Source organism: Triticum aestivum, chromosome 5D (assembly GCF_018294505.1).
Source record: "Triticum aestivum cultivar Chinese Spring chromosome 5D, IWGSC CS RefSeq v2.1, whole genome shotgun sequence".
NCBI classification, from domain to species: Eukaryota; Viridiplantae; Streptophyta; class Magnoliopsida; order Poales; family Poaceae; genus Triticum; species Triticum aestivum.
Window position 1 is genome coordinate 531,965,368 of NC_057808.1, and position 11,984 is coordinate 531,977,351.

Below are 11,984 nucleotides of genomic sequence, written 5' to 3' on the forward strand. Positions count from 1 at the left end.
CACGTCTCGAGGAACAATTGGGGAAACTTGACATCTCAGAGAAGGAGGCGACACCGCTGGTTCTTGATGATCGAGTTGAGGGCGCTGCGGAGAAGTGGTTGATCGCGGGCAAGGTATTGCATCGCAACATACTGCACATCCAGACGATCTCCAACGCGCTACGCCCTGCATGGGGAAACCCTAAGGGACTGTCTTTCCGCATCGGTGGGGAAAACATGTTTGTAGCGGAGTTTGCTACAAAGCGAGACCGGGATCGCGTGTGGGAAGGAAGCCCATGGCACATCAGCAAGCATGCAGTCATCCTGTCTGAGTTCGACGATTGCATGAGACTGTCGGAGCTCAGTTTTGATAAACTTCAGGTCTGGGCTAGGGTTGTGAACCTCCCGTTTAATCTTCGGGATGAGGCGTGGAGTAGAGCGATTGCTAAGCAACTGGACAAGAACGCAACTGATATTCACTTTGATCATGGTGGAGGCTACCTGCGCGCTCGCATTACACTGGATGCAGCGAAGCCATTGAGAAGGTGGATCTTGATTGAATCTGCAAGGAGGGGGCAGACTGATCCGTATGACATACAATATGAAAACATACCCCACTTTTGTTTCTCATGTGGACGATTGGGACACTCCGACTTGCTCTGTCCAACACCTGGCACGAGAGATGAACATGGTGATCTGCCTTTTGGAAAGGGGCTTAGACCGGGGGAAGAGAAGAGGAGACCTGCTGCGTCCGAGAGCTCATCATCAAGTAGCCAGCAAGCACGTAACAGTAAGCAGGACACAAAGAAATCTAGTACGACTATGATGGAGGAAACGAGGTGAATTCACCAAAAAAGAGGAATGTGGTGCCCAAACGTAAGGGGGGGCCGCCGACACAAGTCTACCTAGGGTGGAGATGCCCCTGTTGATGAACTCTGCAGCTAGCGATGGACAGGGGATTGTTGCTATCAGTACAGACACATCTGTTGAAAGGGAAGGCTTAGAGGAGGAAGGCACAGAACGGGAACCAAAAACGAAGAAGCCGACCCCAACAAACTCTGAAGACTCGGCAGTGGCTGCTGGACAGCCCTGCCCAGCCCAATGATTTGCTTAAGCTGGAACTGCCGGGGGCTTGGGAACCCCGAGGCAGTTCGTGAGCTTCGCAATGTGGTGAAGCAAGAAGGTCCCGCCCTTCTCTTTGTGATGGAAACGAAGATTAGGGCTGACAGGGTAGAGAATCTGAAATTTTCTTTGGGTTTCTCTGGTTGTTTCGCAGTGGACAGTGTTGGGCTGAGCGGAGGCCTTGGATTATTCTGGTCAAAGGACGTGTCCGTTGAGCTTAAGAATTACAGTACCGGCCACATAGATTGTGTGGTGCGGAGAGTTGATACTCCATCTGATATATGGCGCTTCACAGGCTTCTATGGCGCGCCAAGAGTGGAGGACCGCCACCATAGTTAGCGGTTTCTACGTACGCTATACTCACTTGCACACGATGCATGGATTTGTATGGGGGACTTCAATGAGACGTTGTATGCAGATGAACACTTCAGTCGTTCGGCTCGTACTCAATGGCAAATGAGAGCGTTTCGGGAAGTAACAGATGAGTGCGCCCTCCAAGACCTGGGCTGGACGGGTGTGCCATTCACGTGGGACAACCGGCGGCATGGAGGGGCAAACGTCAAGGCCCGGATTGATCGTGCTTTTGCGAACGAACAGTTCAGGCAGATGTTTGGTTTCACAAGTGTTCGCCATATCAGTGCGGTTGAATCTGACCATTGCTTTGTCAGGTTAGAGTTCCAGAAGCAGATGTGTGATACAACTGGCCGGTCAAAACCGTTCAGGTACGAGAACGTATGGCAGACGCATGTGGATTATGAACGAATAGTTACTGAGTGTTGGCACAATCAGCAGCACTCACCTGGTCTACAAGGAGTCATGGAGTCGCTAGGAGCTTTGCAACAGCGGCTTGATCCTTGGGGAAAGAAGGAATTTGGCTGTTTAAGAAGAACTGTCCGGAAATTGCAACAAAAGTTGGACAAGCTACGACGACTGTCTATAGGGCGCGGTCCTAATGAGGAGGAAAAGAGTACGGTCATTAAATTAAGAGAAGCTCTCCGGCAGGACGAGATCTGGGTTCGACAACGATCTCGAGTCCTTTGGCTTCGGGATGGTGATCGAAATACAGAATATTTCCAGGCGCAGGCTAAACAGCGACAACGCATTAACAAAATTGTCGGTCTACGCCGGATGGATGGGTCGTTTTGTGCTGATGGAAACGAAGACAAAGTTGAGATACAGAACTTCTATCAGCAACTTTACACCTCGCGAGGGTCGACGGACGCGACTGAGGTGTTATCGCATGTGCCTGTACAGATCACCCCGGAGATGAACTCGGTTCTTGATGGACTTTTTACTCCGGAAGATGTGCATAAGGCTCTTTTTCAGATGGCGCCATCAAAGGCACCTGGTGTCGATGTCTTCACGGCGGGTTTTTTCCAGAAGCACTGGGAGTTGTTACGTCATGATATAACAAGTGCGGTTCTTGGATTCCTTAATGGAGGGGATCTGCCTTTGGGCTTGAACGATACGTCTATCACACTTATACCAAAGGTACGCAATCCCCAAAATATTACCCAATTCCGTCTGATTCCTCTATGCCCAGTCTTGTACAAGATAGCGGCCAAAGCTATCACAAATAAACTAAGAGATTTTATGGATGAGATTATTAGCCAAGAGCAAAGTGCTTTCATTCCTTGTCGCCTCATCACTGATAATATATTGGTTGCACTTGAGAGTGTGCATGCCATGAAACGGAGGAAGAAGGGGAAGAACTTTGCATGTACGGTTAAGTTGGACATGATGAAAGCCTATGATAGGGTGGAATGGAGCTACCTCGAAGCAATCCTCCTTAAATTTGGCTTTGGCATCAACTTAGTGAGATTGATCATGAAGTGTGTTACTTCGGTTCGTTTCTCGGTACGGGTGAACGGTGAACAACTACCCTACTTCATTCTCACATGTGGACTAAGGCAAGGTGATCCTATGTGCTAAATTTTTTTAAATAATACTTTTTTTGTTTAAAATTACAGAAATAATATGCACAATAAAGAATTTACAAGAATAATACACCGTCGGCCCACTGCAGGCCGACTGAGCCCAGTCGGCCCACAGCAGGCCGATCGGCTATCAGGAGGCCGACTGCAGGCCGGGCAGCCACGCGGCGGCCTGTGGTTGGTCGTGCCACGTCGCGAGGGGGGAGGCAGCGGCCTGTCGGCGTGGTGCGCCCCTGTCGGCTTCCCGCAGGCCGATCGGCCACCTGGTGGCCGACAGGGTGCGGCCGACCTGACGCGCGCAGGCCGGCCCGCCCTTATCCTCTCCTTCCCTCTTTCTTTCCTGCTCTCCTTCCTCCATTCTTCTTCTCCCGTTGCTCCTTTCTTCTGTGTTCTTCCTTCTCCTCTCTCTACAGAAAAATGACACCCATTTGTGCACCTAAATGAGCTACATTTTCGCGATTTTGGCACCGTGAATGGGTTCAACTCATTTAGGGCAGCGAAAAGAGGTGTTGATCTACTGACGGGGTAGCTCGTGGTGGTCGTGGTGAGCATTTTGGTGGAGGTGGTGGTGGTGAAGTTGGGGCAGTGTTCGTCGTTGGGGCAGTTGGGGTGGTGAGGTGGTGGTGGTGGTGGAGGTGGTGGAGGTGGTGGTGGTGGAGGTCGTTCGTCGTTCGTCGTTCGTCGTTCGTCGTTCGTCGTTCGTGGTTCTTCGTTCTTCGTTCTTCGTTCGCACGCACGCTTCAAGGGTATATTTCAGCCCTCATTTTATTTTTCGTAGGTGGTCCGGGATTATACGTAAATATTGTTATTTGCCGCGGTAGTATACGTAAATATTTGTGTGCGATTATTGTTTTTTGGCCCGGTAGTATACGGAAATATTGTTATTTGCCCCGGTAGTATACGTAAATATTATTCGTTCGCACGCACGCTTCGTTTGATGTGAAAATAAATTTGTGTCCGTTTATTCATAATATAGTTGTAGGTACACAGTTGCGGGATAAGAAGTTGGAAACATGAATAAAAACTTGGAAAGAAGAGACAAGTTTTTTTTTTGAAGAGTTGGGGTCGGCATGTGCGTAGCAAAACGAATAATATTACATGTTAAAAAACGATGTTAAAAAATAGAGTTGGAAACATAATAAAAATTTAAAAAACGATGTTAAAAAAAAGAGTTTGAAGAGTTGGGGTCGGCGGCATGTGCATAGCAAAACGAATAATATTACATGTGAAAAAACGATGTTAAAAAACGAATAAGAAGATTTTTTTGAAGAGTTGGAAACATAATAAAAATTTAATAAGCAAGCAAAAAATAGGAAAAGTAGAACTACATGTTAAAAAACGTTTCAGTCCGTACCCGATGCGAATATGAAGCGGATTACCCGCTAACCTTTATTATGCGTATTTTCTAAAGTTTAACCCATAACAAGCAATGCCACAATGTTTTTTTTAAACGGCCACGCTGTAGTTTAACAAAGAAACTTCTTAGCAAGGAAGAATTTTACATGATCGTAGAAATAAGACGCATGCCTTTTTCTAAATTATTTTAACATAGATTAAAATAAAAAATACATCAACATGGCCATATAATTCAAATAAACTGAATTATCATATTTGTCGGTTATATTTTTATTATTATTTGAGCCTATTTATTATTAGTAAACATGGGCCTATTTATTATATTATTTACTATGGTCCTGGTAATATATATATAGACATGTCTAATACTTGTATTTCGATGTTGAAAAAAAATAGGTGAGTCGAGATGTCCGATGTAGTGAAGTTGAGATTTTACTATGGTCCTGGTACTGTCCAAACAAATGAGTTGGGAGCAGATCTGAGTGAATTTACTCACATAGAGGTTGCAATCAGCGCACCACAAACATGGTCTGTTAGTCAGTTGAAAGAATGGATTGCGGCAAGTTTAGGTCTTGATACTGAAACAAACACCGTCGGTGTTCATGCATTGTGGACACGGTCAAGTTCAAAAATTTACTTTTATTTGAGGCCAATAGAGGGAGACTCCAATTGGGTGCGGTGGTTACAAGGTTGTGAACGAAGGGGATGCAATCCTGTTGCTTTAGTGCTTCCCGTCGTGCAGGAGGTCACTGCACATGAAGGGGAGGGTGGCTACGAAGGACAGAGCAGTCATGTAGAAGGAGGAAATGCTTATGGTTACGACCAAGGACAGAGCAGTCAGGTAGAAGGAGGAAATGCTTATGGTTATGAACCAGGGCAGAGTAGTCAGGTAGAAGGAGGAAATGCCGATGGTGATTACAATGGCGAGGTGGACGCTGACGAGGTAGATGGGCACATGCAGAACCAGATGGAAGAAGAAGACACCGATGTTGAAAGGGGTCATGCCGATGATTCTGACGAGTCAGATGAAGAAGAAAATGCAGAGGAGGTCCCGAATCCTGCATGGTGGAATCATGACTTATCATCTGCAATGACCGTGAATGATGGACATGATTCAGCCTGGCAATATCACCAGAACAATATTGCGACGGGTGCTATGTATCCGAGCAAGCAAGCCCTGAAGGATGCAATAATTAATTGGGCAATGTCCACGCAAAGGGTTTTCAAAGCTGAGGTGTCCAGTCAGAAATTCCTCACAATGGTATGCAAGAATGCAGATTGTCCCGCAAGGGTGCACGGCTTTCTCCCTAAGTATGGCACAAGTTGGGTGATAAGTGACTTAGTTAATCACACTTGTCTTATTCCCTGCATCCCTCAAGATCATGCCAACCTTTCATCCACGCTTATTGCTCGACTGTTTTACGATGAGATAGTGCAAGGCAAAGCTATGGAAGTGAAGGCAGTGCAGACAAAAGTGTTCGCCAGGTTGAAGTACAGAATTTCTTATGGCAAGGCTTGGAGGGCTAAGCATGCAGCGCTTGAGAGGAGATTTGGTTCTTATTTTGATGCATATGACTCTGTTGTCCACCTCCTCCACACCCTGCAGCAGCGGAATCCAGGCACCTATATCGATATCCAAGACATGTTCATGCCAGAGTTCCCAACTGTGAGGGTTTTGCATCGTCTCTTCTTCTCTTTCGGTGTATGCATCGAAGCTTTCAGGCATTGCCGACCGGTGATATGTGTTGACGGTACTTTTCTCACAGGCAAGTACAAGGGTCAGATACTGACAGCCATAGGTCAAGACGGCCAAAATCAAGTCGTCCCACTGGCATTTGCTTTTGTGGAGAGTGAGAACATTGAAAGTTGGACATGGTTCTTCAGGCAGTTGAAAATATCAGTTGTCAAGGAGAAGCCGAATGTGTGCATCCTTCATGACAGGCATGCAGGTATACTCAGTGCGATAAGGACACTGACAAACCCAGGCCCTGAGGAACAAGTTCCATGGCAGGACTTGCAGAGCCGTTGGTGCATGCGCCATCTCGGGGCTAATTTCTTCTCGCAGTTTAGAAATAAGAACCTGATGAATCTGTTCAAAAAACTCTGCAAGCAGAACCAGTTATGGAAGTACAATTTGATACGCGACAGACTTAATGTGTGCACGCAGAGACACGTGAGGGACAGGAAAGCTGCAAGAGATGCAGCGGTGAGGGCACATGTTGAAGCAGTAGCTGCACAGTTGGCAACAGGAACAGCGGCCATGGAGGAGGAGGCTATTGGGCTATGTGACCTGCCAGGCTTTGACCCACCTGGTACTAGGAGAAGGCTCGGGAGGTCGATTAAAACCTTCGAGCAGTGGATAGAGCATGAGCCTCTGGAGAGGTGGTCTTTGCTACATGACACACATGGAGCAAGGTACGGTGTCATGACAACGAACCTCGCGGAAACATACAACTTTGTCCTCAGAGGAAACCGGGCATTGCCACTTACAGCCATCGTTGAGGGTATTTTCTATGGCACCGTCAAGTATTTTAGAGACAGACGTCAAATAGCAGAGCAGCATATCTTGAACAACCCAAATACACGGTACTGTGAAAGAGTCACGAAGTACATGGACAACAAGATGCAAAAAGCTAGGTCACACACTGTAGTCGCCATCGGTAATCAAGAAAGAAGGTTTGAGGTCCGCTTAGCCAACAACAAATTCGGATGTGCAAATGAGTTGAGGACGCATGAGGTGAAAATTGGCAATGAAGCCTGGCCAACGTGTGAGTGCACATGCAATAAACCGAAATTGCTTCACCTACCTTGCTCACATGTACTTGCTGCTTGCGGGCAGCTTGGAATGGACGCAATATCGTTTGTGTCTCCATATTTTCTGAAAGAGGCTGTCCTCAATACCTGGACAGGTGAGCTGATGGGTTTTCGAGCAATGGGTAATTTCAACAGCGTCAACCCCGCCGATAGGCGTTACATTCCAAACCCAGAGCATATGCGTACAAGTAGAGGCAGACGGCAGTGTCAGCGCATCCGAAATGATATGGATGAATCTGAAGCAGGAGGTCCGACTAGGCAATGCATTCTATGCAATGAATTTGGCCATAGGGACACTAATTGTCCCACTTTCGTCACTGGGCGTGGACGAGGCAACCGGGGAAGAAGAGGAGGTAGAGGTAGTAGAGGAGTAAGGGCGAGAGGAAGAAGCTAAGCTAGCACTAGTTTATTCTGAATTTATAATAAGTGTGCTGTGGCACTATGTTCTGAAATTTGTATTAAGTGTGGCACTGTGTTCTGAATTTTTATTAAGTGTGACACTATGTTCTGAATTTTTATTAAGAGTGCCACTATGTTATGAATTTTAATTAAGTGTGCCACTACGTTATGAATTTTTATTAAGTGTGGCACTATGTTCTGAATTTTTATTAAGTGTGGCACTTTGTTCTGAATTTTGTAAGTGCAGGAATGTCGGGATTGTGGTTGCTGAATGGGGACATTGATAAGGGTCATCGTGGTGCGATATGGTATGAGCGCAAGCTTGAGCCTCTCGTCACTCGCACTCCTAAGGAAAACTGGAAGATACACTCAGGATGGCTTCAGCGGTACGTGCTTTATTAATTTGCACACTGACATGCATATTAATGGTTGAAATGGGAGACAGTAACTGAAAAGTTCTCTGATGAAGGTTGAAATGGGCCGGCCTTTTACCTTTCGCGCGTCTGGTTGAGTCTATCCCGGGTGAGAAACGCGTCGCCATCGATGGGTCTTTGCTGAGCTGCTTAGTGGACCGTTGGAGGCCAGAGACCCACACGTTTCACTTCAGATGGGGAGAGATGGCTCCTACTCTGGAGGATGTGTCACTTTTGCTGGGACTACCGTTGGCAGGTCATGCCGTAGGACCATTGGACGCACCGGCTGGTTGGGAGCGAGCTCTCACAGAACGTTTTCACGGTGTTTTTCCGGATGCTCCCGATCCGGTATGGGAGCATCACGGACCTAAGTATGAGTGGTTGCTAAATTTCCGGGTAATTTCCCCTACCTATTCTCTTCAAGTTATCGCGCATAAAGTTGTAGAGAAAATAATTGCGGCTGACTAAAACTTTCTCTTCGCTTAATGCAGATCCAGAACTTCCGGGCGCCCTTGACTGCGGAACAGATCACTCGGAGCCTCGAGGCCTACTTACTGTGGCTTTTCGGCAAGGTGATGTTCACGGAGAACCATGTCACCACTATCAGCGCCCTCTACATCCCTATGGCACTCGAGATAGCGAGCGCTCAGACGGCGGATCAGATCAGACAGAGGAGTTGGGGTTCGGCGGTGTTAGCGGCTACATACCGAGGTATGTGCAACGGTTGCCAGCTTACATCGAGAAAGCCAGCCCTTCTTGGATGCCCTCTATTCCTACAGCTGTGGTCGTGGGAGAGGTTCTCTATAGGGCGACCAGATGTACGGGTTCATGAGCCTATAGATGCCATGTTTGATGTTGAGGGCATCAACATGCCTACTTTCGGTCTGTGTTGGACTCGTCGCAAGGTATGCACCGTGTTGTAGTTTAATGCAACTTTTTCTGCACAAGAGATCGATCGATGCGAGCGGCTACTAACTTTTATTCTCTGCAGAGACGCTTTGCTAGTGATCAGACCAGGAAGGCGTACACAGCATTGAACGAGCAGTTCAATGCGTACACCGGGGTAATCTGGCAGCCCTACATGGCAGCAGCCATACAAGCAAGATACCCTGCTGGTATGTCTGTGCTATGCACAAGGGACCGAGATTACTGGATGACAAAATCGAAGATCATCTTCGATGTCTTTGTCGAGGAGATGGCACAACAGAGGGTTATGAGGCAATTTGGTCTTCTGCAGTTGGAGCTACCTCCCCCTATAGAGAACCCGGTGCCAGCACACATCCACAGGTATTAACCAGTTTTTCAATGTTGCATTTTCTTTCATAGTACTCCATTCGAAGCTTTAGGTAATTGTTGAACACACACCACAATTTTAGGACGACAAGGAAGGGCATGAACAGGACAACTGCTGAATGGCTAGTTAGACTAGAGCCGTATGTTATAGAATGGGAGACAGCAAACACAAATCTATGGCACGAGAATCACAATTTCGATCTCGATGAATTCAATCTCTATTTGCGGCGCTACATGACCGGAACACGGTTACGCATTGTTGAGTACTCCCACCCAGAGGAGTTACCGGATCCTACTCCGTCGGATATGTACCCGAGCTATGATACTTCGGGCTCTAGGCAGTACGCGGTAAGATGTTTTTTCTTTACGTAATGTTGTCACATACTTTGACGTGCAAGAGACAGACATTATTAATCGTCATGGAAATTTGCAAGCTACCTTGACACGCGAACTGTACGACGACGTGACCACCTTTGGACGATCACTATCGTCTGGACCTCTTCTTCAACATCGTCCAGTGGTACAGCCCTTCTTGGAAAGAATTCAGAATAAGATACGGACTGTGTACGAGGCTATCACGTGCACCCGGAGAACCGATGTTGTTCAGCACGAGCAGGAGCAGCCGCGTCACTCCATACAACGACATCAACCACGTCCACGCCTAGCACAGCAGCCGACAACCAGGCCACCCCGTCCTGACCAACCTGGCAGTTCTACGTGGCACCCGCAGCACTATGGTCCCACGTCGAGCTTCGTGTTTTCTCCACAGCCACAGCAACACGGTCCCTCGTCGAGCTTCGTGTTTTCTCCACAGCCACAGCAGCACGGCCCCTCCAGTTTTGTGTTTCAGCCAGAGCAGACGTCACACCCAGCAGGTATGTGTCTTCATATTTATTGTTTTCAATATTAATTGACGCGACCTCATTCTTCATGATGAACCGTTCCATCGCGTAGGGGCCTATGGATATCAGGCGTCTATGTCGGCATCACATGATACGTGGGGGAGTGATCAACATCCCGAGGACAACATACAGGCTCAGATGTCGCAGCACACCCAGTGGATGAACATGTTTTCGACTCCTCCACCAGGCCCCACACAGCATATGCAGCATGACCAGGGAGAGTCTGAGATTCCTCCTCGTCACGTTAGGGCACCCGACAGGTTGGGATGGTCCCCGATTCCAGATCCGCCTCCCCGCCAGGCCAGACGTCGTCACTGACGCTTCTATGTATCTGTATCAGTAGAGACATTACCATCTATTTCTGTGTAAGACTTATGTCTATTCTATGTATGAGACAAATGACTATGTACTTATGTACGAGACATATGCCTACTCTATTTTAGTACTCTGTTATCGGAACTACAAGATCATATGTAGATAGAACATAATATTCATACAACGAGACATTGCAAGCAAATAGATAGAACTATATCTAAATTAAATGGTACGTAACTGAACTCACAACATACAGCATAAAAACTACATGAAGTCATCATCGTCATATGTTCGCGCCAACTTTTTCCCGCCATATGTTCGCGCCAACTTTTTCCCGCCACCCGTTTCCCGCCACCCATTTCCCTCCACCCTTTTCCCGCCACCCGTTTCCCGCCAACCCTTTCCCTCCATATCGCAGCCGTTCTTTCCCGCCATTTTCTCCTCTCTACCTATAAAACCCCCTTCAGACGGAGCTGCATAAGCATTGCAGTGTGCTGGTGGTAAATTGGAGCACTGTGGTGGAGGTGAAGCTGTTGTTCGTCATTCTTCGTTCGAGCCGGAGCACCGGCAGTTTGGTGGCCGCCGTTCGTCCTTCATCCTTCGCACGCACGCTTCAAGGGTATATTTAAGCCCACATTTTATTTTTCGTACGTGCTCCGGTAGTTTTTGTTAATATTTTTAGATGTCAACTAATTAATCTGTCAATATTTGTAGTTGCTACGGCAAATATTCGTAATATAATTGTAGGAGGGTGAATTGTATTAGTTGCTCCGTTAATATTCTGTAATATATAGCTTCGTAATATATAGACATGTCTAATATTTGTTAGTGGGGATATTAAGGGGTAGGGTAGGTACTCAATGCGATTTGTGTGTTGCAGATGGCTGAGAGTACTCAGTGGGTGCTTAGCCCTATTGTTCATGTCCAAGGCTTGTCTCCAAGTGTTGTGCACGTTAGTGAAGTGGACCTCACTTTTGATTGGTTGAAGACTAAATTCATGTTGAAGCAAGGGTTGAAGGAAGACGATTTTGTGTACTACGTCAGCAGCAAGCATTCGGATGGCCCTGGGGAAAGAAAATTGATTGACATAACTGATGATGGCAAGATTCAAGAAATGCTGAGCGAATGGGAATGGAAAAGGGTTGTTCAGTTGCATTGCTACAGGAAACCGAGTTATATGTGATGCATTTGTCATTCGAGATCCGCCTCCCCGGCAGGCCAGACGTCGTCATTGCCGCTCCTATGTATCAGTAGAGACATTACCATCTATTTCTGTGTGAGAACTTATGTCTATTCTATGTATGAGACAAATGACTATGTACTTCTCTACGAGACATATGCCTACTCTACAAGATCATATTTAGATAGAACATAATATTCATACAACGAGACATTACAAACAACTAGATAGAACTACATCCAAATTAAATGGCACGTAACTGAACTCACAACATACAG